General features: G+C 43.5%; 24 non-coding genes across 24 annotated transcripts; 6 read left to right on the top strand and 18 right to left on the bottom strand.

Moving 5' to 3' along the window:
- Positions 1-256: 256 nt before the first annotated feature.
- Positions 257-338, bottom strand: trnas-uga (transfer RNA serine (anticodon UGA)). The gene has a single exon. It is a non-coding gene; the product is annotated as a tRNA-Ser (tRNA).
- Positions 339-921: 583 nt separating this feature from the next.
- trnam-cau (transfer RNA methionine (anticodon CAU)) lies at positions 922-994 on the bottom strand. Its single transcript has one exon. It is a non-coding gene; the product is annotated as a tRNA-Met (tRNA).
- A 755-nt stretch (positions 995-1,749) lies between these two features.
- Positions 1,750-1,821, top strand: trnad-guc (transfer RNA aspartic acid (anticodon GUC)). Its single transcript has one exon. It is a non-coding gene; the product is annotated as a tRNA-Asp (tRNA).
- Positions 1,822-2,225: 404 nt separating this feature from the next.
- Positions 2,226-2,307, bottom strand: trnas-uga (transfer RNA serine (anticodon UGA)). Its single transcript has one exon. It is a non-coding gene; the product is annotated as a tRNA-Ser (tRNA).
- A 583-nt stretch (positions 2,308-2,890) lies between these two features.
- trnam-cau (transfer RNA methionine (anticodon CAU)) lies at positions 2,891-2,963 on the bottom strand. The gene has a single exon. It is a non-coding gene; the product is annotated as a tRNA-Met (tRNA).
- Positions 2,964-3,725: 762 nt separating this feature from the next.
- trnad-guc (transfer RNA aspartic acid (anticodon GUC)) lies at positions 3,726-3,797 on the top strand. Its single transcript has one exon. It is a non-coding gene; the product is annotated as a tRNA-Asp (tRNA).
- A 404-nt stretch (positions 3,798-4,201) lies between these two features.
- Positions 4,202-4,283, bottom strand: trnas-uga (transfer RNA serine (anticodon UGA)). Its single transcript has one exon. It is a non-coding gene; the product is annotated as a tRNA-Ser (tRNA).
- Positions 4,284-4,867: 584 nt separating this feature from the next.
- trnam-cau (transfer RNA methionine (anticodon CAU)) lies at positions 4,868-4,940 on the bottom strand. Its single transcript has one exon. It is a non-coding gene; the product is annotated as a tRNA-Met (tRNA).
- A 1,238-nt stretch (positions 4,941-6,178) lies between these two features.
- Positions 6,179-6,260, bottom strand: trnas-uga (transfer RNA serine (anticodon UGA)). Its single transcript has one exon. It is a non-coding gene; the product is annotated as a tRNA-Ser (tRNA).
- Positions 6,261-6,843: 583 nt separating this feature from the next.
- On the bottom strand, positions 6,844-6,916 carry trnam-cau (transfer RNA methionine (anticodon CAU)). The gene has a single exon. It is a non-coding gene; the product is annotated as a tRNA-Met (tRNA).
- A 763-nt stretch (positions 6,917-7,679) lies between these two features.
- trnad-guc (transfer RNA aspartic acid (anticodon GUC)) lies at positions 7,680-7,751 on the top strand. The gene has a single exon. It is a non-coding gene; the product is annotated as a tRNA-Asp (tRNA).
- Positions 7,752-8,155: 404 nt separating this feature from the next.
- On the bottom strand, positions 8,156-8,237 carry trnas-uga (transfer RNA serine (anticodon UGA)). Its single transcript has one exon. It is a non-coding gene; the product is annotated as a tRNA-Ser (tRNA).
- A 583-nt stretch (positions 8,238-8,820) lies between these two features.
- trnam-cau (transfer RNA methionine (anticodon CAU)) lies at positions 8,821-8,893 on the bottom strand. The gene has a single exon. It is a non-coding gene; the product is annotated as a tRNA-Met (tRNA).
- A 762-nt stretch (positions 8,894-9,655) lies between these two features.
- trnad-guc (transfer RNA aspartic acid (anticodon GUC)) lies at positions 9,656-9,727 on the top strand. The gene has a single exon. It is a non-coding gene; the product is annotated as a tRNA-Asp (tRNA).
- Positions 9,728-10,131: 404 nt separating this feature from the next.
- On the bottom strand, positions 10,132-10,213 carry trnas-uga (transfer RNA serine (anticodon UGA)). Its single transcript has one exon. It is a non-coding gene; the product is annotated as a tRNA-Ser (tRNA).
- A 583-nt stretch (positions 10,214-10,796) lies between these two features.
- Positions 10,797-10,869, bottom strand: trnam-cau (transfer RNA methionine (anticodon CAU)). The gene has a single exon. It is a non-coding gene; the product is annotated as a tRNA-Met (tRNA).
- Positions 10,870-12,105: 1,236 nt separating this feature from the next.
- Positions 12,106-12,187, bottom strand: trnas-uga (transfer RNA serine (anticodon UGA)). Its single transcript has one exon. It is a non-coding gene; the product is annotated as a tRNA-Ser (tRNA).
- Positions 12,188-12,770: 583 nt separating this feature from the next.
- On the bottom strand, positions 12,771-12,843 carry trnam-cau (transfer RNA methionine (anticodon CAU)). Its single transcript has one exon. It is a non-coding gene; the product is annotated as a tRNA-Met (tRNA).
- Positions 12,844-13,606: 763 nt separating this feature from the next.
- On the top strand, positions 13,607-13,678 carry trnad-guc (transfer RNA aspartic acid (anticodon GUC)). The gene has a single exon. It is a non-coding gene; the product is annotated as a tRNA-Asp (tRNA).
- A 404-nt stretch (positions 13,679-14,082) lies between these two features.
- trnas-uga (transfer RNA serine (anticodon UGA)) lies at positions 14,083-14,164 on the bottom strand. The gene has a single exon. It is a non-coding gene; the product is annotated as a tRNA-Ser (tRNA).
- A 583-nt stretch (positions 14,165-14,747) lies between these two features.
- trnam-cau (transfer RNA methionine (anticodon CAU)) lies at positions 14,748-14,820 on the bottom strand. Its single transcript has one exon. It is a non-coding gene; the product is annotated as a tRNA-Met (tRNA).
- Positions 14,821-15,582: 762 nt separating this feature from the next.
- On the top strand, positions 15,583-15,654 carry trnad-guc (transfer RNA aspartic acid (anticodon GUC)). Its single transcript has one exon. It is a non-coding gene; the product is annotated as a tRNA-Asp (tRNA).
- A 404-nt stretch (positions 15,655-16,058) lies between these two features.
- On the bottom strand, positions 16,059-16,140 carry trnas-uga (transfer RNA serine (anticodon UGA)). Its single transcript has one exon. It is a non-coding gene; the product is annotated as a tRNA-Ser (tRNA).
- A 583-nt stretch (positions 16,141-16,723) lies between these two features.
- On the bottom strand, positions 16,724-16,796 carry trnam-cau (transfer RNA methionine (anticodon CAU)). Its single transcript has one exon. It is a non-coding gene; the product is annotated as a tRNA-Met (tRNA).
- Positions 16,797-24,555: the final 7,759 nt, after the last annotated feature.

The following is a 24,555-nucleotide window of genomic DNA, read 5'->3' as shown; positions in this document are numbered from 1 at the left end:
TAAGGTCTCATCACAAATCACATTAGAGAGGCAAGTTAATCCTCTACGCTGCAAGAGACCCCACTGCATTTCCATGCCAACACATTGTAACGACAAAGCAGCCATTTGTAACTCAATTCCTGGGACTATTTCAGGATCAGTTAGGACTGCTAAAGTTTGGCAGCACAAAGTTGCAAATGGCATGAGAAGCATATTTAAAACTGGCTAGCAGGAAGAGAGCACACTCTCTCTTTCCACACTCCCAACAAGACACTCACGCTGCAAGCAGGAGTCGAACCTGCGCGGGGAAACCCCATTGGATTTCAAGTCCAACGCCTTAACCTCTAGGCCATCGCAGTTCGGAGGAGCGAGAGTAACATAGAGATCAATTCCTTGGACTTCCTCAAGCTCAATGATGAGTGCACAAGTGTCATTGCTTCTGAGTTGCAAATGGCTTGAGTAGAAAATTCAAATAAATGAATCTCCATAAGTCTACTCACTATTAACTTCAAGCTGGTACCAATTCCAGGTGATCAGGTATTCAAAAGCGTGTCATCAAAAGTGAATCAAAAAGAATCAAAAGTGAAAAGTGTCCGACGTGGTCCATTATTCTGTGTTGGCACCACGACACTGCAATTTGATCTGGGAGCGAACATGCTCCAAAGAGGCAGCTTGATGTCTCAGTAGAGGTGTCAATACAGACGCCATCAAGGTATTGACTGAACGGTCAGTGGAGAGAATTGAATTGGATGCAACACAACTTGCTGTGTACACGCGAATTTACAAAAGAAAAAGCACAGCTTGAATCAACTAGGGATGACCTGTAAGAGTCATGTGCCAATACTATTTTCAGGTAGGGGGTGTGCTCAGCATGCGAGTGAATAAGGAAAGAGCGTTTGAGCATCTTTTGGGGGCTCGTCAATCTTTTCAAAAAGCTTCTGCTGCCCCGTGTGAGGGTCGAACTCACGACCTTCAGATTATGAGACTGACGCGCTACCTACTGCGCTAACGAGGCTAGGAAAGAAGAAGCGAGGCTGAGGAAGAACTAACAAAGCTGGAGAAAAAATGTATCCGCCCCCAATTCACTCCTTGGAGCATGGCGGCAAGTGCACCTGCAGCAACTAATTACTGCCAACAACAGCTAACAAACAACAAGGTTAGCACAAGAAGCCTGGAATTAACCAGAATCTGAGGCCAACGTAATTAAACTCTAATCCTAACCTAACCAATCACAGGATGTTCCAAGAGTAGACAAACAACGCACACAAACAAAAAAAAAAACAAAAATACCACCAAAATACAAGTACAAACGACACCTACCTCATGAAGGTATGAAGTGAAGCTTTCTCTGGAGTGCTTTTAGTAGATGCAAAGCAGTAATGTGTGCCAAGAAATTCAGAACTTGCATGTGGGAAAGAGAGAAATGCAAAATCTCAGTTGATCTAAGATGGATATTGCAGTTCGCTACAATGCACTGGAATACGAAGACAAAATGAATTGCCAATGTAGCTAAAGCCAATTTTGCAGCAAATGGTTTTAACTAGGAAGGCAGATGAATCAAACTTGTAGGTCACCAAGATTCTTTGAGTTTTTCCTATCATAAGTCCACAAACTGACGATGGTAAAAGAGGAGTGGCAACAGTGAGTCAATATCACCACAATGTGTTCTTTTTACCACCTCCTTGCAGGCACAATGATTCAGAGTACTTTAAAATCAAGGGGACAAGTGCACGTCACCTGACTCAGCATCACTGCGAGACACAGCACGTGTCCTCGTTAGTATAGTGGATAGTATCTCCGCCTGTCACGCGGAAGACCGGGGTTCGATTCCCCGACGGGGAGACCCTCTTTTAGCGCAAGGCGGAGCAACCAGTGACCGGCCATGAAAGAATGTGGCACTTTTTCTTTTACCTGAAACAAGACATCACTATGTTGCATGAAGATCTTTGGATGAAGCACCTGTGAGTGCAAGCTCTCCCCACTGGTGGCATAAGGTCTCATCACAAATCACATTAGAGAGGCAAGTTAATCCTCTAAGCTGCAAGAGACCCCACTGCATTTCCATGCCAACACATTGTAACGACGAAGCAGCCATTTGTAACTCAATTCCTGGGACTATTTCAGGATCAGTTAGGACTGCTAAAGTTTGGCAGCACAAAGTTGCAAATGGCATGAGAAGCATATTTAAAACTGGCTAGCAGGAAGAGAGCACACTCTCTCTTTCCACACGCCCAACAAGACACTCACGCTGCAAGCAGGAGTCGAACCTGCGCGGGGAAACCCCATTGGATTTCAAGTCCAACGCCTTAACCTCTAGGCCATCGCAGTTCGGAGGAGCGAGAGTAACATAGAGATCAATTCCTTGGACTTCCTCAAGCTCAATGATGAGTGCACAAGTGTCATTGCTTCTGAGTTGCAAATGGCTTGAGTAGAAAATTCAAATAAATGAATCTCCATAAGTCTACTCACTATTAACTTCAAGCTGGTACCAATTCCAGGTGATCAGGTATTCAAAAGCGTGTCATCAAAAGTGAATCAAAAAGAATCAAAAGTGAAAAGTGTCCGACGTGGTCCATTATTCTGTGTTGGCACCACGACACTGCAGTTTGATCTGGGAGCGAACATGCTCCAAAGAGGCAGCTTGATGTCTCAGTAGAGGTGTCAATACAGATGCCATCAAGGTATTGACTGAACGGTCAGTGGAGAGAATTGAATTGGATGCAACACAACTTGCTGTGTACACGCGAATTTACAAAAGAAAAAGCACAGCTTGAATCAACTAGGGATGACCTGTAAGAGTCATGTGCCAATACTATTTTCAGGTAGGGGGTGTGCTCAGCATGCGAGTGAATAAGGAAAGAGCGTTTGAGCATCTTTTGGGGGCTCGTCAATCTTTTCAAAAAGCTTCTGCTACCCCGTGTGAGGGTCGAACTCACGACCTTCAGATTATGAGACTGACGCGCTACCTACTGCGCTAACGAGGCTAGGAAAGAAGAAGCGAGGCTGAGGAAGAACTAACAAAGCTGGAGAAAAAATGTATCCGCCCCCAATTCACTCCTTGGAGCATGGCGGCAAGTGCACCTGCAGCAACTAATTACTGCCAACAACAGCTAACAAACAACAAGGTTAGCACAAGAAGCCTGGAATTAACCAGAATCTGAGGCCAACGTAATTAAACTCTAATCCTACCCTAACCAATCACAGGATGTTCCAAGAGTAGACAAACAACGCACACAAACAAAAAAAAAACAAAAATACCACCAAAATACAAGTACAAACGACACCTACCTCATGAAGGTATGAAGTGAAGCTTTCTCTGGAGTGCTTTTAGTAGATGCAAAGCAGTAATGTGTGCCAAGAAATTCAGAACTTGCATGTGGGAAAGAGAGAAATGCAAAATCTCAGTTGATCTAAGATGGATATTGCAGTTCGGTACAATGCACTGGAATACAAAGACAAAATGAATTGCCAATGTAGCTAAAGCCAATTTTGCAGCAAATGGTTTGCATGACTTAACTAGGAAGGCAGATGAATCAAACCTGTAGGTCACCAAGATTCTTTGAGTTTTTCCTATCATAAGTCCACAAACTGACGATGGTAAAAGAGGAATGGCAACAGTGAGTCAATATCACCACAATGTGTTCTTTTTACCACCTCCTTGCAGGCACAATGATTCAGAGTACTTTAAAATCAAGGGGACAAGTGCACGTCACCTGACTCAGCATCACTGCAAGACACAGCACGTGTCCTCGTTAGTATAGTGGATAGTATCTCCGCCTGTCACGCGGAAGACCGGGGTTCGATTCCCCGACGGGGAGACCCTCTTTTAGCGCAAGGCGGAGCAACCAGTGACCAGCCATGAAAGAATGTGGCACTTTTTCTTTTACCTGAAACAAGACATCGCTATGTTGCATGAAGATCTTTGGATGAAGCACCTGTGAGTGCAAGCTCTCCCCACTGGTGGCATAAGGTCTCATCACAAATCACATTAGAGAGGCAAGTTAATCCTCTACGCTGCAAGAGACCCCACTGCATTTCCATGCCAACACATTGTAACGACAAAGCAGCCATTTGTAACTCAATTCCTGGGACTATTTCAGGATCAGTTAGGACTGCTAAAGTTTGGCAGCACAAAGTTGCAAATGGCATGAGAAGCATATTTAAAACTGGCTAGCAGGAAGAGAGCACACTCTCTCTTTCCACACGCCCAACAAGACACTCACGCTGCAAGCAGGAGTCGAACCTGCGCGGGGAAACCCCATTGGATTTCAAGTCCAACGCCTTAACCTCTCGGCCATCGCAGCTCGGCGGAGCGAGAGTAACATAGAGATCAATTCCTTGGACTTCCTCAAGCTCAATGATGAGTGCACAAGTGTCATTGCTTCTGAGTTGCAAATGGCTTGAGAAGAAAATTCAAATAAATGAATCTCCATAAGTCTACTCACTATTAACTTCAAGCTGGTACCAATTCCAGGTGATCAGGTATTCAAAAGCGTGTCATCAAAAGTGAATCAAAAAGAATCAAAAGTGAAAAGTGTCCGACGTGGTCCATTATTCTGTGTTGGCACCACGACACTGCAGTTTGATCTGGGAGCAAACATGCTCCAAAGAGGCAGCTTGATGTCTCAGTAGAGGTGTCAATACAGACGCCATCAAGGTATTGACTGAACGGTCAGTGGAGAGAATTGAATTGGATGCAACACAACTTGCTGTGTACACGCGAATTTACAAAAGAAAAAGCACAGCTTGAATCAACTAGGGATGACCTGTAAGAGTCATGTGCCAATACTATTTTCAGGGTAGGGGGTGTGCTCAGCATGCGAGTGAATAAGGAAAGAGCGTTTGAGCATCTTTTGGGGGCTCGTCAATCTTTTCAAAAAGCTTCTGCTGCCCCGTGTGAGGGTCGAACTCACGACCTTCAGATTATGAGACTGACGCGCTACCTACTGCGCTAACGAGGCTAGGAAAGAAGAAGCGAGGCTGAGGAAGAACTAACAAAGCTGGAGAAAAAATGTATCCGCCCCCAATTCACTCCTTGGAGCATGGCGGCAAGTGCACCTGCAGCAACTAATTACTGCCAACAACAGCTAACAAACAACAAGGTTAGCACAAGAAGCCTGGAATTAACCAGAATCTGAGGCCAACGTAATTAAACTCTAATCCTACCCTAACCAATCACAGGATGTTCCAAGAGTAGACAAACAACGCACACAAACAAAAAAAAAACAAAAATACCACCAAAATACAAGTACAAACGACACCTACCTCATGAAGGTATGAAGTGAAGCTTTCTCTGGAGTGCTTTTAGTAGATGCAAAGCAGTAATGTGTGCCAAGAAATTCAGAACTTGCATGTGGGAAAGAGAGAAATGCAAAATCTCAGTTGATCTAAGATGGATATTGCAGTTCGGTACAATGCACTGGAATACAAAGACAAAATGAATTGCCAATGTAGCTAAAGCCAATTTTGCAGCAAATGGTTTGCATGACTTAACTAGGAAGGCAGATGAATCAAACCTGTAGGTCACCAAGATTCTTTGAGTTTTTCCTATCATAAGTCCACAAACTGACGATGGTAAAAGAGGAATGGCAACAGTGAGTCAATATCACCACAATGTGTTCTTTTTACCACCTCCTTGCAGGCACAATGATTCAGAGTACTTTAAAATCAAGGGGACAAGTGCACGTCACCTGACTCAGCATCACTGCAAGACACAGCACGTGTCCTCGTTAGTATAGTGGATAGTATCTCCGCCTGTCACGCGGAAGACCGGGGTTCGATTCCCAGACGGGGAGACCCTCTTTTAGCGCAAGGCGGAGCAACCAGTGACCAGCCATGAAAGAATGTGGCACTTTTTCTTTTACCTGAAACAAGACATCGCTATGTTGCATGAAGATCTTTGGATGAAGCACCTGTGAGTGCAAGCTCTCCCCACTGGTGGCATAAGGTCTCATCACAAATCACATTAGAGAGGCAAGTTAATCCTCTACGCTGCAAGAGACCCCACTGCATTTCCATGCCAACACATTGTAACGACAAAGCAGCCATTTGTAACTCAATTCCTGGGACTATTTCAGGATCAGTTAGGACTGCTAAAGTTTGGCAGCACAAAGTTGCAAATGGCATGAGAAGCATATTTAAAACTGGCTAGCAGGAAGAGAGCACACTCTCTCTTTCCACACGCCCAACAAGACACTCACGCTGCAAGCAGGAGTCGAACCTGCGCGGGGAAACCCCATTGGATTTCAAGTCCAACGCCTTAACCTCTCGGCCATCGCAGCTCGGCGGAGCGAGAGTAACATAGAGATCAATTCCTTGGACTTCCTCAAGCTCAATGATGAGTGCACAAGTGTCATTGCTTCTGAGTTGCAAATGGCTTGAGAAGAAAATTCAAATAAATGAATCTCCATAAGTCTACTCACTATTAACTTCAAGCTGGTACCAATTCCAGGTGATCAGGTATTCAAAAGCGTGTCATCAAAAGTGAATCAAAAAGAATCAAAAGTGAAAAGTGTCCGACGTGGTCCATTATTCTGTGTTGGCACCACGACACTGCAGTTTGATCTGGGAGCGAACATGCTCCAAAGAGGCAGCTTGATGTCTCAGTAGAGGTGTCAATACAGACGCCATCAAGGTATTGACTGAACGGTCAGTGGAGAGAATTGAATTGGATGCAACACAACTTGCTGTGTACACGCGAATTTACAAAAGAAAAAGCACAGCTTGAATCAACTAGGGATGACCTGTAAGAGTCATGTGCCAATACTATTTTCAGGTAGGGGGTGTGCTCAGCATGCGAGTGAATAAGGAAAGAGCGTTTGAGCATCTTTTGGGGGCTCGTCAATCTTTTCAAAAAGCTTCTGCTGCCCCGTGTGAGGGTCGAACTCACGACCTTCAGATTATGAGACTGACGCGCTACCTACTGTGCTAACGAGGCTAGGAAAGAAGAAGCGAGGCTGAGGAAGAACTAACAAAGCTGGAGAAAAAATGTATCCGCCCCCAATTCACTCCTTGGAGCATGGCGGCAAGTGCACCTGCAGCAACTAATTACTGCCAACAACAGCTAACAAACAACAAGGTTAGCACAAGAAGCCTGGAATTAACCAGAATCTGAGGCCAACGTAATTAAACTCTAATCCTACCCTAACCAATCACAGGATGTTCCAAGAGTAGACAAACAACGCACACAAACAAAAAAAAAAACAAAAATACCACCAAAATACAAGTACAAACGACACCTACCTCATGAAGGTATGAAGTGAAGCTTTCTCTGGAGTGCTTTTAGTAGATGCAAAGCAGTAATGTGTGCCAAGAAATTCAGAACTTGCATGTGGGAAAGAGAGAAATGCAAAATCTCAGTTGATCTAAGATGGATATTGCAGTTCGGTACAATGCACTGGAATACGAAGACAAAATGAATTGCCAATGTAGCTAAAGCCAATTTTGCAGCAAATGGTTTGCATGACTTAACTAGGAAGGCAGATGAATCAAACTTGTAGGTCACCAAGATTCTTTGAGTTTTTCCTATCATAAGTCCACAAACTGACGATGGTAAAAGAGGAGTGGCAACAGTGAGTCAATATCACCACAATGTGTTCTTTTTACCACCTCCTTGCAGGCACAATGATTCAGAGTACTTTAAAATCAAGGGGACAAGTGCACGTCACCTGACTCAGCATCACTGCGAGACACAGCACGTGTCCTCGTTAGTATAGTGGATAGTATCTCCGCCTGTCACGCGGAAGACCGGGGTTCGATTCCCCGACGGGGAGACCCTCTTTTAGCGCAAGGCGGAGCAACCAGTGACCGGCCATGAAAGAATGTGGCACTTTTTCTTTTACCTGAAACAAGACATCACTATGTTGCATGAAGATCTTTGGATGAAGCACCTGTGAGTGCGAGCTCTCCCCACTGGTGGCATAAGGTCTCATCACAAATCACATTAGAGAGGCAAGTTAATCCTCTACGCTGCAAGAGACCCCACTGCATTTCCATGCCAACACATTGTAACGACGAAGCAGCCATTTGTAACTCAATTCCTGGGACTATTTCAGGATCAGTTAGGACTGCTAAAGTTTGGCAGCACAAAGTTGCAAATGGCATGAGAAGCATATTTAAAACTGGCTAGCAGGAAGAGAGCACACTCTCTCTTTCCACACGCCCAACAAGACACTCACGCTGCAAGCAGGAGTCGAACCTGCGCGGGGAAACCCCATTGGATTTCAAGTCCAACGCCTTAACCTCTCGGCCATCACAGCTCGGCGGAGCGAGAGTAACATAGAGATCAATTCCTTGGACTTCCTCAAGCTCAATGATGAGTGCACAAGTGTCATTGCTTCTGAGTTGCAAATGGCTTGAGAAGAAAATTCAAATAAATGAATCTCCATAAGTCTACTCACTATTAACTTCAAGCTGGTACCAATTCCAAGTGATCAGGTATTCAAAAGCGTGTCATCAAAAGTGAATCAAAAAGAATCAAAAGTGAAAAGTGTCCGACGTGGTCCATTATTCTGTGTTGGCACCACGACACTGCAGTTTGATCTGGGAGCGAACATGCTCCAAAGAGGCAGCTTGATGTCTCAGTAGAGGTGTCAATACAGACGCCATCAAGGTATTGACTGAACGGTCAGTGGAGAGAATTGAATTGGATGCAACACAACTTGCTGTGTACACGCGAATTTACAAAAGAAAAAGCACAGCTTGAATCAACTAGGGATGACCTGTAAGAGTCATGTGCCAATACTATTTTCAGGTAGGGGGTGTGCTCAGCATGCGAGTGAATAAGGAAAGAGCGTTTGAGCATCTTTTGGGGGCTCGTCAATCTTTTCAAAAAGCTTCTGCTGCCCCGTGTGAGGGTCGAACTCACGACCTTCAGATTATGAGACTGACGCGCTACCTACTGCGCTAACGAGGCTAGGAAAGAAGAAGCGAGGCTGAGGAAGAACTAACAAAGCTGGAGAAAAAATGTATCCGCCCCCAATTCACTCCTTGGAGCATGGCGGCAAGTGCACCTGCAGCAACTAATTACTGCCAACAACAGCTAACAAACAACAAGGTTAGCACAAGAAGCCTGGAATTAACCAGAATCTGAGGCCAACGTAATTAAACTCTAATCCTACCCTAACCAATCACAGGATGTTCCAAGAGTAGACAAACAACGCACACAAACAAAAAAAAAACAAAAATACCACCAAAATACAAGTACAAACGACACCTACCTCATGAAGGTATGAAGTGAAGCTTTCTCTGGAGTGCTTTTAGTAGATGCAAAGCAGTAATGTGTGCCAAGAAATTCAGAACTTGCATGTGGGAAAGAGAGAAATGCAAAATCTCAGTTGATCTAAGATGGATATTGCAGTTCGGTACAATGCACTGGAATACAAAGACAAAATGAATTGCCAATGTAGCTAAAGCCAATTTTGCAGCAAATGGTTTGCATGACTTAACTAGGAAGGCAGATGAATCAAACCTGTAGGTCACCAAGATTCTTTGAGTTTTTCCTATCATAAGTCCACAAACTGACGATGGTAAAAGAGGAGTGGCAACAGTGAGTCAATATCACCACAATGTGTTCTTTTTACCACCTCCTTGCAGGCACAATGATTCAGAGTACTTTAAAATCAAGGGGACAAGTGCACGTCACCTGACTCAGCATCACTGCGAGACACAGCACGTGTCCTCGTTAGTATAGTGGATAGTATCTCCGCCTGTCACGCGGAAGACCGGGGTTCGATTCCCCGACGGGGAGACCCTCTTTTAGCGCAAGGCGGAGCAACCAGTGACCGGCCATGAAAGAATGTGGCACTTTTTCTTTTACCTGAAACAAGACATCACTATGTTGCATGAAGATCTTTGGATGAAGCACCTGTGAGTGCAAGCTCTCCCCACTGGTGGCATAAGGTCTCATCACAAATCACATTAGAGAGGCAAGTTAATCCTCTAAGCTGCAAGAGACCCCACTGCATTTCCATGCCAACACATTGTAACGACGAAGCAGCCATTTGTAACTCAATTCCTGGGACTATTTCAGGATCAGTTAGGACTGCTAAAGTTTGGCAGCACAAAGTTGCAAATGGCATGAGAAGCATATTTAAAACTGGCTAGCAGGAAGAGAGCACACTCTCTCTTTCCACACGCCCAACAAGACACTCACGCTGCAAGCAGGAGTCGAACCTGCGCGGGGAAACCCCATTGGATTTCAAGTCCAACGCCTTAACCTCTCGGCCATCGCAGCTCGGCGGAGCGAGAGTAACATAGAGATCAATTCCTTGGACTTCCTCAAGCTCAATGATGAGTGCACAAGTGTCATTGCTTCTGAGTTGCAAATGGCTTGAGAAGAAAATTCAAATAAATGAATCTCCATAAGTCTACTCACTATTAACTTCAAGCTGGTACCAATTCCAGGTGATCAGGTATTCAAAAGCGTGTCATCAAAAGTGAATCAAAAAGAATCAAAAGTGAAAAGTGTCCGACGTGGTCCATTATTCTGTGTTGGCACCACGACACTGCAGTTTGATCTGGGAGCGAACATGCTCCAAAGAGGCAGCTTGATGTCTCAGTAGAGGTGTCAATACAGACGCCATCAAGGTATTGACTGAACGGTCAGTGGAGAGAATTGAATTGGATGCAACACAACTTGCTGTGTACACGCGAATTTACAAAAGAAAAAGCACAGCTTGAATCAACTAGGGATGACCTGTAAGAGTCATGTGCCAATACTATTTTTAGGTAGGGGGTGTGCTCAGCATGCGAGTGAATAAGGAAAGAGCGTTTGAGCATCTTTTGGGGGCTCGTCAATCTTTTCAAAAAGCTTCTGCTGCCCCGTGTGAGGGTCGAACTCACGACCTTCAGATTATGAGACTGACGCGCTACCTACTGCGCTAACGAGGCTAGGAAAGAAGAAGCGAGGCTGAGGAAGAACTAACAAAGCTGGAGAAAAAATGTATCCGCCCCCAATTCACTCCTTGGAGCATGGCGGCAAGTGCACCTGCAGCAACTAATTACTGCCAACAACAGCTAACAAACAACAAGCTTAGCACAAGAAGCCTGGAATTAACCAGAATCTGAGGCCAACGTAATTAAACTCTAATCCTACCCTAACCAATCACAGGATGTTCCAAGAGTAGACAAACAACGCACACAAACAAAAAAAACAAAAATACCACCAAAATACAAGTACAAACGACAGCTACCTCATGAAGGTATGAAGTGAAGCTTTCTCTGGAGTGCTTTTAGTAGATGCAAAGCAGTAATGTGTGCCAAGAAATTCAGAACTTGCATGTGGGAAAGAGAGAAATGCAAAATCTCAGTTGATCTAAGATGGATATTGCAGTTCGGTACAATGCACTGGAATACAAAGACAAAATGAATTGCCAATGTAGCTAAAGCCAATTTTGCAGCAAATGGTTTGCATGACTTAACTAGGAAGGCAGATGAATCAAACCTGTAGGTCACCAAGATTCTTTGAGTTTTTCCTATCATAAGTCCACAAACTGACGATGGTAAAAGAGGAATGGCAACAGTGAGTCAATATCACCACAATGTGTTCTTTTTACCACCTCCTTGCAGGCACAATGATTCAGAGTACTTTAAAATCAAGGGGACAAGTGCACGTCACCTGACTCAGCATCACTGCAAGACACAGCACGTGTCCTCGTTAGTATAGTGGATAGTATCTCTGCCTGTCACGCGGAAGACCGGGGTTCGATTCCCAGACGGGGAGACCCTCTTTTAGCGCAAGGCGGAGCAACCAGTGACCAGCCATGAAAGAATGTGGCACTTTTTCTTTTACCTGAAACAAGACATCGCTATGTTGCATGAAGATCTTTGGATGAAGCACCTGTGAGTGCAAGCTCTCCCCACTGGTGGCATAAGGTCTCATCACAAATCACATTAGAGAGGCAAGTTAATCCTCTACGCTGCAAGAGACCCCACTGCATTTCCATGCCAACACATTGTAACGACAAAGCAGCCATTTGTAACTCAATTCCTGGGACTATTTCAGGATCAGTTAGGACTGCTAAAGTTTGGCAGCACAAAGTTGCAAACGGCATGAGAAGCATATTTAAAACTGGCTAGCAGGAAGAGAGCACACTCTCTCTTTCCACACGCCCAACAAGACACTCACGCTGCAAGCAGGAGTCGAACCTGCGCGGGGAAACCCCATTGGATTTCAAGTCCAACGCCTTAACCTCTAGGCCATCGCAGTTCGGAGGAGCGAGAGTAACATAGAGATCAATTCCTTGGACTTCCTCAAGCTCAATGATGAGTGCACAAGTGTCATTGCTTCTGAGTTGCAAATGGCTTGAGTAGAAAATTCAAATAAATGAATCTCCATAAGTCTACTCACTATTAACTTCAAGCTGGTACCAATTCCAGGTGATCAGGTATTCAAAAGCGTGTCATCAAAAGTGAATCAAAAAGAATCAAAAGTGAAAAGTGTCCGACGTGGTCCATTATTCTGTGTTGGCACCACGACACTGCAATTTGATCTGGGAGCGAACATGCTCCAAAGAGGCAGCTTGATGTCTCAGTAGAGGTGTCAATACAGACGCCATCAAGGTATTGACTGAACGGTCAGTGGAGAGAATTGAATTGGATGCAACACAACTTGCTGTGTACACGCGAATTTACAAAAGAAAAAGCACAGCTTGAATCAACTAGGGATGACCTGTAAGAGTCATGTGCCAATACTATTTTCAGGTAGGGGGTGTGCTCAGCATGCGAGTGAATAAGGAAAGAGCGTTTGAGCATCTTTTGGGGGCTCGTCAATCTTTTCAAAAAGCTTCTGCTGCCCCGTGTGAGGGTCGAACTCACGACCTTCAGATTATGAGACTGACGCGCTACCTACTGTGCTAACGAGGCTAGGAAAGAAGAAGCGAGGCTGAGGAAGAACTAACAAAGCTGGAGAAAAAATGTATCCGCCCCCAATTCACTCCTTGGAGCATGGCGGCAAGTGCACCTGCAGCAACTAATTACTGCCAACAACAGCTAACAAACAACAAGGTTAGCACAAGAAGCCTGGAATTAACCAGAATCTGAGGCCAACGTAATTAAACTCTAATCCTACCCTAACCAATCACAGGATGTTCCAAGAGTAGACAAACAACGCACACAAACAAAAAAAAAAACAAAAATACCACCAAAATACAAGTACAAACGACACCTACCTCATGAAGGTATGAAGTGAAGCTTTCTCTGGAGTGCTTTTAGTAGATGCAAAGCAGTAATGTGTGCCAAGAAATTCAGAACTTGCATGTGGGAAAGAGAGAAATGCAAAATCTCAGTTGATCTAAGATGGATATTGCAGTTCGGTACAATGCACTGGAATACGAAGACAAAATGAATTGCCAATGTAGCTAAAGCCAATTTTGCAGCAAATGGTTTGCATGACTTAACTAGGAAGGCAGATGAATCAAACTTGTAGGTCACCAAGATTCTTTGAGTTTTTCCTATCATAAGTCCACAAACTGACGATGGTAAAAGAGGAGTGGCAACAGTGAGTCAATATCACCACAATGTGTTCTTTTTACCACCTCCTTGCAGGCACAATGATTCAGAGTACTTTAAAATCAAGGGGACAAGTGCACGTCACCTGACTCAGCATCACTGCGAGACACAGCACGTGTCCTCGTTAGTATAGTGGATAGTATCTCCGCCTGTCACGCGGAAGACCGGGGTTCGATTCCCCGACGGGGAGACCCTCTTTTAGCGCAAGGCGGAGCAACCAGTGACCGGCCATGAAAGAATGTGGCACTTTTTCTTTTACCTGAAACAAGACATCACTATGTTGCATGAAGATCTTTGGATGAAGCACCTGTGAGTGCGAGCTCTCCCCACTGGTGGCATAAGGTCTCATCACAAATCACATTAGAGAGGCAAGTTAATCCTCTACGCTGCAAGAGACCCCACTGCATTTCCATGCCAACACATTGTAACGACGAAGCAGCCATTTGTAACTCAATTCCTGGGACTATTTCAGGATCAGTTAGGACTGCTAAAGTTTGGCAGCACAAAGTTGCAAATGGCATGAGAAGCATATTTAAAACTGGCTAGCAGGAAGAGAGCACACTCTCTCTTTCCACACGCCCAACAAGACACTCACGCTGCAAGCAGGAGTCGAACCTGCACGGGGAAACCCCATTGGATTTCAAGTCCAACACCTTAACCTCTCGGCCATCACAGCTCGGCGGAGCGAGAGTAACATAGAGATCAATTCCTTGGACTTCCTCAAGCTCAATGATGAGTGCACAAGTGTCATTGCTTCTGAGTTGCAAATGGCTTGAGAAGAAAATTCAAATAAATGAATCTCCATAAGTCTACTCACTATTAACTTCAAGCTGGTACCAATTCCAAGTGATCAGGTATTCAAAAGCGTGTCATCAAAAGTGAATCAAAAAGAATCAAAAGTGAAAAGTGTCCGACGTGGTCCATTATTCTGTGTTGGCACCACGACACTGCAGTTTGATCTGGGAGCGAACATGCTCCAAAGAGGCAGCTTGATGTCTCAGTAGAGGTGTCAATACAGACGCCATCAAGGTATTGACTGAACGGTCAGTGGAGAGAATTGAATTGGATGCAACACAACTTGCTGTGTACACGCGAATTTACAAAAGAAAAAGCACAGCTTGAATCAACTAGGGATGACCTGTAAGAGTCATGTGCCAATACTATTTTCAGGTAGGGGGTGTGCTCAGCATGCGAGTGAATAAGGAAAGAGCGTTTGAGCATCTTTTGGGGGCTCGTCAATCTTTTCAAAAAGCTTCTGCTGCCCCGTGTGAGGGTCGAACTCACGACCTTCAGATTATGAGACTGACGCGCTACCTACTGCGCTAACGAGGCTAGGAAAGAAGAAGCGAGGCTGAGGAAGAACTAACAAAGCTGGAGAAAAAATGTATCCGCCCCCAATTCACTCCTTGGAGCATGGCGGCAAGTGCACCTGCAGCAACTAATTACTGCCAACAACAGCTAACAAACAACAAGGTTAGCACAAGAAGCCTGGAATTAACCAGAATCTGAGGCCAACGTAATTAAACTCTAATCCTACCCTAACCAATCACAGGATGTTCCAAGAGTAGACAAACAACGCACACAAACAAAAAAAAAACAAAAATACCACCAAAATACAAGTACAAACGACACCTACCTCATGAAGGTATGAAGTGAAGCTTTCTCTGGAGTGCTTTTAGTAGATGCAAAGCAGTAATGTGTGCCAAGAAATTCAGAACTTGCATGTGGGAAAGAGAGAAATGCAAAATCTCAGTTGATCTAAGATGGATATTGCAGTTCGGTACAATGCACTGGAATACAAAGACAAAATGAATTGCCAATGTAGCTAAAGCCAATTTTGCAGCAAATGGTTTGCATGACTTAACTAGGAAGGCAGATGAATCAAACCTGTAGGTCACCAAGATTCTTTGAGTTTTTCCTATCATAAGTCCACAAACTGACGATGGTAAAAGAGGAGTGGCAACAGTGAGTCAATATCACCACAATGTGTTCTTTTTACCACCTCCTTGCAGGCACAATGATTCAGAGTACTTTAAAATCAAGGGGACAAGTGCACGTCACCTGACTCAGCATCACTGCGAGACACAGCACGTGTCCTCGTTAGTATAGTGGATAGTATCTCCGCCTGTCACGCGGAAGACCGGGGTTCGATTCCCCGACGGGGAGACCCTCTTTTAGCGCAAGGCGGAGCAACCAGTGACCGGCCATGAAAGAATGTGGCACTTTTTCTTTTACCTGAAACAAGACATCGCTATGTTGCATGAAGATCTTTGGATGAAGCACCTGTGAGTGCGAGCTCTCCCCACTGGTGGCATAAGGTCTCATCACAAATCACATTAGAGAGGCAAGTTAATCCTCTACGCTGCAAGAGACCCCACTGCATTTCCATGCCAACACATTGTAACGACGAAGCAGCCATTTGTAACTCAATTCCTGGGACTATTTCAGGATCAGTTAGGACTGCTAAAGTTTGGCAGCACAAAGTTGCAAATGGCATGAGAAGCATATTTAAAACTGGCTAGCAGGAAGAGAGCACACTCTCTCTTTCCACACGCCCAACAAGACACTCACGCTGCAAGCAGGAGTCGAACCTGCGCGGGGAAACCCCATTGGATTTCAAGTCCAACGCCTTAACCTCTCGGCCATCGCAGCTCGGCGGAGCGAGAGTAACATAGAGATCAATTCCTTGGACTTCCTCAAGCTCAATGATGAGTGCACAAGTGTCATTGCTTCTGAGTTGCAAATGGCTTGAGAAGAAAATTCAAATAAATGAATCTCCATAAGTCTACTCACTATTAACTTCAAGCTGGTACCAATTCCAGGTGATCAGGTATTCAAAAGCGTGTCATCAAAAGTGAATCAAAAAGAATCAAAAGTGAAAAGTGTCCGACGTGGTCCATTATTCTGTGTTGGCACCACGACACTGCAGTTTGATCTGGGAGCGAACATGCTCCAAAGAGGCAGCTTGATGTCTCAGTAGAGGTGTCAATACAGACGCCATCAAGGTATTGACTGAACGGTCAGTGGAGAGAATTGAATTGGATGCAACACAACTTGCTGTGTACACGCGAATTTACAAAAGAAAAAGCACAGCTTGAATCAACTAGGGATGACCTGTAAGAGTCATGTGCCAATACTATTTTCAGGTAGGGGGTGTGCTCAGCATGCGAGTGAATAAGGAAAGAGCGTTTGAGCATCTTTTGGGGGCTCGTCAATCTTTTCAAAAAGCTTCTGCTGCCCCGTGTGAGGGTCGAACTCACGACCTTCAGATTATGAGACTGACGCGCTACCTACTGTGCTAACGAGGCTAGGAAAGAAGAAGCGAGGCTGAGGAAGAACTAACAAAGCTGGAGAAAAAATGTATCCGCCCCCAATTCACTCCTTGGAGCATGGCGGCAAGTGCACCTGCAGCAACTAATTACTGCCAACAACAGCTAACAAACAACAAGGTTAGCACAAGAAGCCTGGAATTAACCAGAATCTGAGGCCAACGTAATTAAACTCTAATCCTACCCTAACCAATCACAGGATGTTCCAAGAGTAGACAAACAACGCACACAAACAAAAAAAAAAACAAAAATACCACCAAAATACAAGTACAAACGACACCTACCTCATGAAGGTATGAAGTGAAGCTTTCTCTGGAGTGCTTTTAGTAGATGCAAAGCAGTAATGTGTGCCAAGAAATTCAGAACTTGCATGTGGGAAAGAGAGAAATGCAAAATCTCAGTTGATCTAAGATGGATATTGCAGTTCAGTACAATGCACTGGAATACGAAGACAAAATGAATTGCCAATGTAGCTAAAGCCAATTTTGCAGCAAATGGTTCGCATGACTTAACTAGGAAGGCAGATGAATCAAACCTGTAGGTCACCAAGATTCTTTGAGTTTTTCCTATCATAAATCATAATATCTGATCTGCTGACGTCACTGGCTGCTCCTGCTGCTTCCTGCTGCTTCCTGCCGACGCTGCTGCGGAGCGAACTTTGAAATTGTTTTTCTAAAGTGTACTAATCTGTTTACGTGCTAATCTTTATTTTTTGCCTTCCTAGATAATTTTTTACAGATAGTACTTCCACCGTCAAGACGGGCAGCTGAATATTCCGGCCGCTGATCAACTTTCTGCTTCTAAAAATCAGCTAGCGTAAGTTTGTATAAATCGGCTAGACACGGTAAGTGTTTTGATTTATTCATGGCTGGTGTTGGTTTGTTTCCTTGTTCGGAGTGTGGCATGTTTAGTCTAGACCCTTTCGCCACTGATAGTAATAGTGATAGTATTTGTGAGAGGTGCCAGTTAGTTACTTCTCTTGTGGCGAAAGTGGAAAGTTTAGAGCGCCGCGTCCACTCATTATTGAGGGATAGAGAGACAGGGTCTGTAGTAGGTGTGGACGCGCCAGGGAGAACTAGCGCCTCCGCGACTCCGGCGATAGAGCCCTCACAGCGGGGCGAATGGGTGACGTCTCGGTGGCGTAGTCGGAGAGCGAGGGCTGCAGCTACCGCTAACGCCAGCGCTAGCCCACCAGAGCACCACTCCCCGGTTCACGTGTCCAACAGGTTTGCCCCGCTCAGTGCTACACCCTCTGAGGAGACTCTGGTCATAGGAGACTCTATAGTCCGACACGTGAAAGTTGCTATTCCTGTAGGGGCACCAGCGGTTACAGTCAGCTGTTTACCGGGAGCCAGAGCGCCGGACATTAGTGGCAACCTTAGACTGTTAGCCCATAAACGATTCTCTAGGATAGTTATACATGTAGGGGCCAACGATATACGTCTGCGGCAGTCAGAGGTGACTAAGGCTAATGTTAAAGAGGTGGTTAAATTAGCCCAGACGATGTCCGATGCCGTAATCTGCTCTGGCCCCATCCCAATGCGGCGCGGTGATGAGCAGTACAGCAGGCTCACGTCGCTAAACCGCTGGATGTCCAAGTGGTGCTCCGAAAATCAAGTGGGCTTTATTGATAATTGGAAAGATTTCGAGGGCAAGCCTGGTCTTTTAGGCAGGGACGGTGTCCACCCCACCCGGGATGGCGCTGCCCTGTTATCTTGCAGCATAGCCCGTAGTCTTTTAGTTAGTGGGCAGTGTAGTACTAGGAGCTGCTGACTAACCAGAGTCGCGACCAGGCCGCAGACTAACGGGCTAAACCGTCTGTCTGCGAGCTGCTTAGAGGCGTCACCAAGATCCCATAGGATTGAGACTGTGTCTGTGCCCCGGGTTAAATTAAATCATAAGAAAATAGTCCGTCCTAAGTTTTTAACTAATATTCAAACTTCACATCCAATTATTACCTATATGACCGATCTGAAAATTGGATTAATTAATATTCGATCACTCAACTCTAAAGCAGTTTTTATGAATGAACTTATAACTGACCAGAAAATTGATATTTTATGTCTAACTGAAACGTGGATTCAATCTGGTGACTATTTATCTCTAAACGAAGCCACTCCTGTGGGATATAGTTATATACATAAACCTAGATTGTCAGGCAGAGGAGGAGGAATATGTATAATATATCGTGATTGTTTAGAAATTCATCAGAAATACTTGGATATCTTTAATTCATTTGAGATGCTGTCTATTAATGTAACTAGTCCATCTGAAAATAAAAGTTCATTTTCCCTAACAAATGTATATAGACCACCAGGGCCTTACTCAGATTTCTTAAAAGATTTCACAGATTTTACAGCAAATTTAGCAGTTAGTAGTGACAAAATAATAATGGTAGGAGACTTTAACATACATTTTGATAATGCGGAGGATCCACTGACAAGGGCTTTTACTTCTATATTGAACTCTGTTGGCATTACACAAAACGTTGTAGGACCCACACACTATCAAAATCATACCCTAGATTTAATCTTAACGTTGGGTATTGACGTAGATAATATAAATATACTCCCGCAAACCGTAGCTATCTCTGATCACTATTTAGTCAAATTTGAGATTCATCTTAACATAAATACCCGCCCGTCTCCTCGGCAGTGTATGAAGCGCTCGATAAATTCATTAACATCAACACAGTTTATTGAAGCCCTCCCTGATTTAACTGCTCTAGCCCACTCGCCATCCTATCCAGGAGAGTTAGACAGTCTAACCAACTGCATAGAGAATACCTGCAGATCAGCTCTAGATATAGTAGCTCCACTCAAATATAAAAAGACTAGATCTAAAAAACTCGCTCCGTGGTACACTGACCAAACTAGAAACTTAAAACAAATAGCACGTAAATTAGAGCGTAAATGGCGATCTACTAAGTTGGAAGTATTCTACTGTGCCTGGAAGGATAGCATCATTGACTACAAACGGGCACTCGCTAAAGCACGCTCAGCATACCTAGCCTCACTGATAGAGAAAAATAAAAACAATCCTAGATTTCTTTTTAATGCTATTTCCAAACTTACAAAAAATCAAGCAGGCGCAGAACCTCAGATTCCAGTAAACCTCACTAGTAATGTATTTATAGATTTCTTTGATAATAAAATAGAGAATATTAGACAAAATATAAAACCTTTTATTAGTAATACAACTGGTATGTCATCTGGTTTGGTTGACATCGATTTAAATCGCATACTGGGAGAAAAACTTGATGCTTTTCATCCACTCCCACAATCAGAATTAGAGAAAATAATTTCTTCCTTAAATTGTGCTACCTGCACACTAGACTCGGTTCCATCAAAGTTATTAAAAGAGGTATTACCAGCGGTAACTGAACCTCTTCTAACTATAGTTAACTCATCCATTACAATAGGTCACATGCCCAAATCATGTAAATTAGCAGTTATTAAACCTCTGATTAAGAAACCAAATCTTGATCCTACTGTACTATCTAATTATAGACCCATTTCAAACACATCATTTATATCTAAGATCATAGAAAAAGCTGTTGCCCAGCAATTATGCCTATATCTGCATAGGCATCACATATTTGAAAAGTTCCAATCTGGTTTTAGGCCCCATCACAGTACTGAAACAGCATTAGTTAAAGTAACAAATGACCTCCTCCTTGCTTCAGATCAAGGTTATGTATCGCTGTTAGTGCTTCTTGATCTTAGTGCAGCTTTCGACACAATTGATCATAGGATCTTGCTAGAAAGGTTAGAACGCTGGGTTGGAGTCTCTGGCACAGCCCTTTCATGGTTTCATTCTTACTTAACAAATCGCTATCAGTTTGTAGAGCTCAATAATATTCCATCCAAACGTACAAAAGTTAAATATGGGATCCCGCAAGGCTCCATTCTAGGACCACTATTATTTACATTATATATGCTACCATTGGGCACAGTTATAAACAAACATGGTGTCAATTTTCACTGCTATGCAGATGACACTCAACTTTACATATCAGCCAAACCTGATGACAAACTCGGTTTAAGAAAAATTGAGGCCTGTGTAAAAGATATTAAATGCTGGATGTCTCTAAACTTCCTCCAACTTAATGAGGACAAAACAGAAGTTCTTCTTCTGGGCCCTAAGGCCTCAAAACAGAAAATTCCAGATCTAATGCTTAATCTCGCAGGCTACCCCATTACACCTGGCACAGTAGCCAAAAACCTAGGCGTCATACTCGACTCTGACCTATCATTTGATAAATACATAGATAATACTACTAGGATAGCTTTTCTACATCTCCGTAACATTGCTAAATTAAGAAATGCATTATCACAGGATGATGCGGAAAAATTGGTGCACGCCTTTGTTAGCTCTAGATTAGACTACTGCAATGCACTACTGTCAGGATGTTCAAATAGGAATCTAAATAAACTTCAAATAGTTCAAAATGCCGCAGCCAGGGTTCTGACCAGAACTAGAAAATTTCAGCATATCAGTCCAGTCCTATCAGCCCTGCATTGGCTCCCAGTTAAATTCCGTATTGACTTTAAAATTCTTTTATTAACTTATAAAGCATTGCACGGGCTTGCTCCTGAGTACCTTCAGGAACTTATTTCCTATTACGAACCCCCACGCCCACTAAGATCACAGGGTGCTGGTCTTTTATTAGTTCCAAAAATTAATAAGGTAACAGCAGGGGGAAGAGCCTTTTCTTGTAAGGCCCCCCAGCTTTGGAATAATCTTCCTAAATGCGTCCGGGACTCCGACACAGTCACAATCTTTAAGTCTAGGTTGAAAACCCACTTATTTAGTTTAGCGTTTGATAATTAATATCCCCCTTAGATAAAAGTACAGATCCAGGGGTTCATAGACAAAGGGTTTTATGGTAGACTGGGGCGCTGGTGCTGTCGTCCTGTCACTGCTCGTGGTCACTCAAGTTTGTTGACAGTGCAGTGGACGGATGCCCTTGTCTCAGAATACCCCCAAGCCTATGTTACCTTCTGGTTCTGCCTTTTTAGCTAGGCTGTAATAATTTAACTAAATGCCGGAGTTGCTGCCACACTCCGGAAATGTTTATAATTTTACCTGTCCTGTATATGTCCTCATACAGAGCTAATTTTCCCTGTTTCATTTCTCCACATGGCTGCCCGCCTGTTTGAGGAATAATGAGATGAGGAGACCAGCGATCCATCCTGAGCCAGCCACCTCCTGCCTAACCGGATGCATACATCATGATGGACATTATTACATATTTTTCATTTTCTTTCTCTTCTTTCTGTCTAAATTGTTGTTGTTGTTGTCATGGTGACCGGTGTCGGCCAGAGGAGGATGGGTTCCCCCCCTGAGTCTTGGTTCCTCTCAAGGTTTCTTCCTCAAGCAAAAAACTAGGGAGTTTTTCCTTGCCACTGTCGCCCTTGGCTTGCTCACTGGGGGCTAGGACTCGGCACTTGTAAAGCTGCTTTGTGACAACAACTGTTGTAAAAAGCGCTATATAAATAAAATTTGATTGATTGATTGATTGATATCTCAAGTTGTACATATAGGGAAATGATAATTCATGGCTCAAACTGAAGTAGACAGTTGGGGGAACATATTGATTCACTTCAATACCATATTCCTTGGTTTGTTTTATTTTAGAACCTCTATTACAGATGCTAATATGCCAGGAATGTCAGAAATGCACTTGACCTTGAGCATCACAAGCATGTATATTCACATAGCTCCATTCCATTCAGTCTATAAATTTGAAATATATTTCGCTATGGTCTTTTCTAATAACACAGAAAAAATGGAGCAAATCCATGCAAGCATTGCAAAGTTATTCCACTTTGTTCCAAGGAATGTCAAGTTCAACATTCCAATGTATGCCACACCCAGTACACACCCTTAGCCAACCAAGCCAACATGCTAACAAATTCCATACACGAAACCGATGAGCTATTTCAAACAACAACGTTGCACATATTACAGAAAGACCAGAAAATTCCAATGAATAAATTCCATGTCCAATTATGAACGTTATATGATATGACATTTATGTCCAATATAGTCCGACAGGCTATGCAAGCTACCGTAGCCAACTCCGGTAGCATCCGACACGATACAGAGTACTCCAGCACTCAAAAGCTCCAATACTAAACATTAGATTATAGACAGTATTAGAATATATATTTTGTACAATATCGCTTATGAAAAATTATCAATTTTTACTCACGAGTACACCGAGTCGCGTCGTAGCGGGTGTACGGTCTCACTTCCGGGTTGGCGAAAATGCCGAAAATTGCTCATATATTCCATAAAAAGTTATCGGTTTATGTTCAAAAGTATCCACAATCAGAATAAAAACGAACAAAATAATCCACGACTGCTTCAGTTTCGCCGAATAGTGTGTTCTGGGGAGCTTGGCTTAGGTTAGCAAAGGTTAGCTTATGTTGCTATGCTAGCGGACCCACATTGGAAATGAAGCGCGACTTTCCGAGGGCTCAATAAAAAAATATAATTGAGCAATCGTGGCAAATGAGGGCTGGTTAGCTTCAGAAGGAAGTAAAGTATTGGTTAGAAGAGGTTCCAATCACTTGTAAGGCTCCAGCTTGTCTCTGTGGACTGATAAGTTGGTGCACTTGCAGTCAACACGAGCGAAGTGTGGCCAGGGTTGGCAGGTCGTACATAAATATTCCGGCCAAAGTCAGTGTAAAATGCGCCCGTCAGAAGCCAAAAGTAGCCCAAAGTGTTAGAGTGTTAAAATTGAGACTATTTAAGTATTATATCGCCATGGATTGTTATTGTTGACTTGTAAGTCCCGCGGTGGGCCAAGTGAAAAGTAGCCCAAAAACGAAAAACTTTGAAGGAGTTTCAAACAAGCCCAATTTGGAGTGAAAACGGCGAATCTGGCAACCGGGTTTAGACCGTATGTGCAGGATATAAAGCGCTGCAAATTCATATATGTTTCGAGGACGGTATGCCAAAAAGTATATTAACCTAAATATATTTTAGGAAACAGAATAGTCCTATATTACATATATTCTAGTTCTACATTAACTGTTCAAACATTATTCCATTTTTCCCTGTGCAAAAATAAGATTTCGCTACCACAATGCATTACTATTTTGCATAAACCAATCAGCTTCAAGTCGGCATATGACGCCCGCTGACGATTCTAGGAAGTAAACAGGAAACTAACGAGCTAACTGAATATCTTTGGACTGGCTTGATCAAATTTGACAATTAAGGCATCTTTTTTTTGTTATATTGTGCTGCATCTAATAAAGTATGGTTAGCAAACGCTTCCTCGTATCCATGTTAACGTTAGTGATTGTATCAATAAATTTACCTTGACAGACCAGAAGCTATTACTTACTATTGAGATGTTTGTTTTAGCTAGCTAACTATGAAGCTGCTGTGTAAGTAGCATATCATTACATTTTTATTTTTATTCATCTTCCCCCCTGCACAGTGTCAATGAAAAACAAGGTGACAGGAGAGGTCCGCGTGAGGGCAGTTTGTCATAGGTCTATGAGGAAAAGTGAAAAGCCACATGACTTGAGAGTAGGATCAATGGTTACACACACACACACAAGTGTTTGTGTATATATGTATGTATGTATGTATGTACAAACATGCACTAATCAGTCATAACAATTACTGTTTTTTCGCAAGATATTTAAATATGGCAGTCTGAACTAAAGAAGCAAAAGCAGCCTTAATCCTGTGGTCTTTGCTGAATAAGACTTCCAGG

This window comes from Brachyhypopomus gauderio, unplaced genomic scaffold, assembly GCF_052324685.1.
Source record: "Brachyhypopomus gauderio isolate BG-103 unplaced genomic scaffold, BGAUD_0.2 sc220, whole genome shotgun sequence".
Taxonomy (NCBI): domain Eukaryota; kingdom Metazoa; phylum Chordata; class Actinopteri; order Gymnotiformes; family Hypopomidae; genus Brachyhypopomus; species Brachyhypopomus gauderio.
The sequence above is the reverse complement of the archived record's forward strand: the minus strand, read 5'-3'. Positions and strand labels throughout refer to the sequence as shown.